This window comes from Medicago sativa, chromosome 7 (assembly GCF_051527215.1).
Source record: "Medicago sativa cultivar Bolivia chromosome 7, Bolivia_mono, whole genome shotgun sequence".
NCBI lineage: Eukaryota > Viridiplantae > Streptophyta > Magnoliopsida > Fabales > Fabaceae > Medicago > Medicago sativa.
Window position 1 is genome coordinate 18,577,961 of NC_140755.1, and position 5,802 is coordinate 18,583,762.

A 5,802-nucleotide genomic window follows, 5' to 3' on the forward strand; every position below is an offset into this window, starting at 1 on the left:
TTATTAATTTTTTCGGTATTTTTTTTATTTTTTTCATTTTTTAAGAATTTTTTTCGTTTTTTTTAAAAAAAAATTTAAATTTTTTTTTAAAAAATAATAATTTTTTAATTAAAAAAATTATTTTTTAATAAAAAAATAAAAAATGCCACGTGTACAATATAAAAAAATAAAAAATAAAATAATTATACAGTCAACGTGCCACGTCATCAGAAAAAGGTGACGTGGCACGCCACATCAGCACCTGGCGTGTGCCAGGTTTGACCAGGGGGGTTTTCGACGGAATCTTCAAATTACAGGGGCTGAATTTTAACAAAATTTATTACAGGTGGGAAAACCGGAACTCGCCCAAATTACAGGGGGGTAAACACATATTAACCCTAAAATAAATTGCAAAGAAAGTAAAAGGGAAATAAAGACTTTTTATTGAAATAATACTTGAAATAAACAAAGTAAAGGGTGAATGTTTATGGTGGAGAGCTACTCTATTTATAGCTTTACAATCGACTTAGAAACTAAGCAACTAAAAGGGTAAAACAGTAAAGCTGCAACTGGGTAACTTGGGCCCGAAGAAAAAGCAGCAAAAGAGGCCTCTGGAGGTGGCACGGCCGTGCCACATGTTGGCACTGGCCGTGCCAAGCTTCTGACTTGGTGGGAACATATTTTTGTTCCGTATCTTCGTATTTTCGCACTGTATTTGCTCCAGTCCTCTTTCTTTCGCTCCAAGGCACCTTCCACCATATATTCATTCCTAAAATAAAATAAAAGACAATTTAAAGTAAAATATTCTAAAAGGAAATAAAATGCAATATAATTAAATCAAATCTTATTTAAAACTAAACTAAATAAAACATTAAAATATACTAATCTATGACTCATCATAGTTTTTAATTTGTTCACTAAGACAAAGCTCTATAAAAGGGTATCATCATTCAAATGTAGAACACATCAATCTATCTCATACACAACAGCTCTCATTCTACATCAGAATCAGATCCCAAAATGATTTGGAACACAAAAATCAAGGTTGTTTGGAAAAAAACATAATCATATTAAAACTTGAGATTCATTCTCAAACTATTGATAATCATCACAAATACACTCAAGCCTCCACTATATCTTTGACACATCTTTTAAGTGTATCTGAAAAGTTCAGATTCACCTTAGTGTGATCAGATTGAACTCAAAGAGAAAGAGATAAAATGTACATTGTGAGATCAAGTTGATCATTGTTAAGATGAAGATCACAAAACACTTGTGCAATCATTTGTCAAGCTTCACAAATCCTATTTAGATTATGAATGTGAATTGTGTTGTAGCTAAAGTCTAAAGCGGTAGTCTAAAACTTGTAAGGTCATGTAGACTAGTAACGAAGAGAAAGTGTGTAGAATCTGAGAGGGTATTTCAAGCACCAGTATAGGATAATATCACAATTTTTTGGGACTGAACTAGCCTAGTTAGAGGGAATCATGATAACTTCTTTGAGTCATCTTCTCCATCCATTAACTCCTTTATTGATAGTTCATAAGGAAGCACAAGTTTCCATTCTCTTTGAGTATCAAAATTCATTTTGATACAAATTTCAGATCATCAAATAGAAATATCTTCTCAAAGTTAAGAAGCAACAAAGGGGTCACAATTCAAACTCCTCATTTAGTGTGATTACTATTTTAATTTCAAGAACGTGAATTACAACAACGCAAATCAAAAACATTTCTCAAACTATGGGTTACGTACTCTAAAACCTCTAGATTAATGTCGAGTAAATAGTCAATTTCCCCCCCGAAATTGCAAGGTTTGTCAAATACCCCCTGTAGTTAACGAAACATCAATTACCCCCCTAAAATTGCATAACGTTAATCAATTTACCCCCTCCGTCAATTTTTCTATTAACTGTTTACGGTTATGATCAATTACCCCCCTGAAATTTAACAGGGGGTAATTTTGCACATAAGTGTAAAATTTCAGGGGGGTAATTGATCATAACCGTAAACAGTTAACAGAAAAATTGACGGAGGGGGTAAATTGATTAACGTTATGCAATTTCAGGGGGGTAATTGATGTTTCGTTAACTACAGGGGGGTATTTGACAAACCTTGCAATTTCGGGGGGGAAATTGACTATTTACTCTTAATCTTCAAATGCATAGTAAAAAACTCAATAAAATAACTAAAAACACCATATGATGAGGCGTCATCACAATGCATGTTGCTTAAATACTCATTTATAAAAACTGGTGAATAGATTCTACCGAATTCCAACATAAATGTATAAGGAGATTAATTTTCATGCGTTAAAGGTGTTTTTTTTTACACATGCATCCACTCAAATTGCACTAAAACTACGTCGGAAAAGTGACATCATGATTTGATTATATTTGATTGAACGTATTTGTAAAAAGGTTTTACATATTTATGTATAAAAATTAAATCCATATATAAGGGCATCGAGTTTTTGTATAAGTATTCAACAATAATTTATCAAAAACTAAAGTATTCTATAAGGAATTGCAATTTAAATGGCATAAGTATGGTCACCACAATTTTTTTCTTCTTGTAACTCTTTGTTCTCCAAATTTTACCCTTCGTTTAAAGTAATATATTTTTCTATATGTAAATTTTAAGCAATTACAAATTGTTATGTAAATTTGACTTAATTGACAAAAGTGGGCTTATAGGCATGCTTTACACTATTAATCATAATTCCAATTCATACTTTCTTAGAGTGAAAAAATTGTGTGCAGTTTTTATATATTTTAAAGTAAAACTTTCTCAAGAGGAATTAATTAAATATATGATTTTGATCATAACATATCAGAAGGTGACTGTCGATGTTCTTTAATGCGGTGGTAGCTGGTGGTGGCAATGCGTCAGTTTGAGTACTGGAACGACGGGGGGTGTACCTGCAGACACTCTGACGCTCAAGTCAGTATAGGTCAGAAATGGGGGTTAAGAGATGAGAGAGATTCTACCGTGGGGACTACAAGGAGTCCCACTTATATAGAGGTGGGTGTTTCCAGAGCCGTTGTACGGCACACGTGTGTCCGACGGTTACGAAATCGTGGGAAGTGTAACTGCCGGTGAGAGATACGCGGGAACATGGGAAACAGACGTTACAGTTCGTTTGAACTGGTCTCTGTTGCTCCGTGCACCCCCATCGCGGGGAAGGGGTGTGTTGCGAGTAAACTGCCAAATGCGGTATTTGGGCTGGATTTGTTATTGGGCCCTAGGTCTTTGACTAGTCCAGAACATATTTTAATATTCAAAAGTTATGTTTAATTTTCAATGTATAATAATATAAATAACATGAAACATAAACTATCTTTAACCTAGCATGCGGTCATCCCTATATAAAACTGATTGCGTTCTACCTCTGTGACAAAAGTGACGAGATCCAACGCCGCTACATACCTCTGACAAAAGTTGCGAGATCCAGCGCCGCTAGACCAAGAGTATAAACCTCCCTTTATCAGGCCACATTTCTTTCCTCTGTTAGAGTTATTAAAGAGGTTCTCCCTATTTATTCATCACTTATTCACATAAATGATATGATCAACAAATATATTTTTTTATTATTGTATTAGGATGATATGCTAGGGATCAAGGGGTAAGTTGATTATAAATTCATTTTACTCGCATCAAAGTTATATATACAGCTAATTGCATATCATTCAATTTCTTATGTTAAAAAATATCATCTAATTTTTATTTGTTTTCTCGTATTTAATCGTGTTATTTTTCTCTTCTCACCAGATTTATGAGCGTCGGCAAAAAACTCGATCCATGGACCATCATCATAGGAATGATTGAATGGAAATCAACAATGATGTCTTGTATTTCAAGCCTTTATTTGTTGTCCCTTGATCTACTTTTCTTTTCAATAATTTACAACGAGTGTGATTTCCTTGATTATTATTTGATTATTTTGTTATATTTTAAAAAGAAGGTAATAATTATTAAATTTATATATTTCTACTTTCATTGTAAAAAAAAATACTTTCATATATTTCCAGTTAAAGGTTTTTATTTTTAATGAGGACTATGTATTTTTTATTTGAATTTGCAGGTAACCCAGTCCCCTCAGCATCGTTTTGTCAGTGAGAGGTAATGGTTTATGTAATTTTTAGATGCATAATATGTATATTATATAAATATCTTTTTCAGAATTTGCTTTTATCGATGTTTAGTCGTCAAAATATTTTCCGTCGACGCTTTTAGTCTCCAAATTATATTAGCTTTTGTGTTTGATGGTTTCAACGAAACTAGCTGAATATCTTTTGGAATCACTGCATATTTTCTCCGTTGAACTTATTGATTTTGTGATATGTCTTGCAGTGTTCTTCAATTTCAATTGATCAACTTGCTCACTTTTTAAAGAAGAGAAAATTTGTTATCGATGAAAATATTATTTTCCATCATTCTTTTCAACTATTTAAATGAAATATATCTCTTGAAACAATTTCAAGACCAAATCTTTGATTTCATTTAAATCCAATTTAAATGAAATATATCTCTTGAAACAATTTCAAGACCATATTTTTGCTTGTATATAAAGATATCTTTTACAAAGTTTGATTGTATCATCATAATAACGCAACTCTTGCGTGCAGCTGCAGCGGAGCAGAAGAAGGATGAGTTGGAAAACGGGTTAATTTCATTTAAATCCAATTTAAATGAAATATATCTCTTGAAACAATTTCAAGACCATATTTTTGCTTGTATATAAAGATATCTTTTACAAACTTTGATTGTATCATCATAATAACGCAACTCTTGCGTGCAGCTGCAGCGGAGCAGAAGAAGGATGAGTTGGAAAACGGGTTAATGGAGGCAGTGAACTTGGCAGAACAACAAGGCACTTGAAGTTGTTTATTATGCATCCTTGACCTTCTGGTGATGATTGGTGTGATTTTGTTGGGGACAGTAATGTGTTTTTTTGTTTTTTATGAAGTTAAATTAACTCACCCAAATTAACACCGGAGAGAAACGAACTTGAGACCTCGAGGAGGAGCACGCTCCCGGATCCCAAACCAATACCATCAGGCCAACCCAAGTGGGTTTCGGGACAGTAATGTTATTGATGAAGCAATGAAGATTCACTAGAATCCATAAATGAGAGTTAAGATGAAGACCGATAAATCTTCAAGGATCTATAAATTTTTCAATGTTTTTACTCTCCTTTGTAGAACACAAGACTAGTTCAAATAGATAAGATAACGCTATATATTTAAAGTTCTTACATTTTACATATTTATAAAATGCAATTCTTACATGTTGGAGATGTAATCGGTTGATAAATATGTCACAAGTATTTGAGATTTTGTTTTGTTTTTTATTTAATTTTTCTAATTGTTAAGACGTTGGAATTAAAAGGGCTTCCTATAGAGGAAGGAAAAAGAGAACCTCGTAATAAAATTATTTCAATATTAGTGTGAATAATGTGGTGGCATTTACTATGCACACTACACAAATTTGTGTATCATACACAAATTCAACAAAGAAGGCCAGCTGTCAGTTTTTCACCTGCTGATAAAAAAACAAACAAAAAAGGTAGAACATATTTTAATGGTAATTATGAACATGTATTTTGCTAAGACACCAGGAAATTATGAAATACACCCCTGAACAAACAAAAAGGCAGCGAGAAACACTTACTTCAACCCCATATTTTCTGGTTTTTGCTGAGATGTATGTTGTTAGAGTTAATCCTTGTCATTTAAATTTGTATTAATACTTTATTTGGGTCATTTTTTCTAGATATAGTTTTTTGGAGGTGGCATATCATGGAATTGTGAGTTATATAGAG

At 32.7% G+C, this 5,802-nt stretch overlaps 1 long non-coding RNA gene across 1 annotated transcript; it reads left to right on the plus strand.

Annotated features, from left to right (window-relative positions):
• Positions 1–3,375: 3,375 nt before the first annotated feature.
• Positions 3,376–5,268, plus strand: LOC146904783 (uncharacterized). The gene is made up of 3 exons (XR_015019990.1): positions 3,376–3,505; positions 3,750–4,100; positions 4,780–5,268. It is a non-coding gene; the product is annotated as an uncharacterized LOC146904783 (long non-coding RNA).
• Positions 5,269–5,802: the final 534 nt, after the last annotated feature.